At 21.0% G+C, this 290-nt stretch overlaps 1 protein-coding gene across 2 annotated transcripts in view; it reads right to left on the bottom strand.

Moving 5' to 3' along the window:
- LOC115234337 overlaps positions 1-290 on the bottom strand; it is a 108,720-nt gene that overhangs the window by 76,961 nt on the left and 31,469 nt on the right. The window lies entirely within an intron of this gene.

Below are 290 nucleotides of genomic sequence, written 5' to 3'. Positions count from 1 at the left end.
TTATAATGTTCTCTTTACAGGCTACTATTTTTTAGATACGATACATTCCAGTAATTATGTGGAATGCTTAATACTAATTAAATAAATCATTATTTCCGAAATCATTAAGCTGCTTATAAATGTACGATTTGACATTTACTAATACACCAAAAAATCAGACAAATATGGAATCGTAGACTTTCAAATTTCTATTTTTGCTTGAAAAATATGGCGTTAATATTATATTAATATAAATGAAATTATTGAAAAAAAAATTGTCAAAAAAAAAATAAATAAAATATTAAATAAAT

Source organism: Formica exsecta, unplaced genomic scaffold (genome assembly GCF_003651465.1).
Source record: "Formica exsecta isolate Colony F162 unplaced genomic scaffold, ASM365146v1 scaffold2, whole genome shotgun sequence".
Taxonomy (NCBI): domain Eukaryota; kingdom Metazoa; phylum Arthropoda; class Insecta; order Hymenoptera; family Formicidae; genus Formica; species Formica exsecta.
The sequence above is the reverse complement of the archived record's forward strand: the minus strand, read 5'-3'. Positions and strand labels throughout refer to the sequence as shown.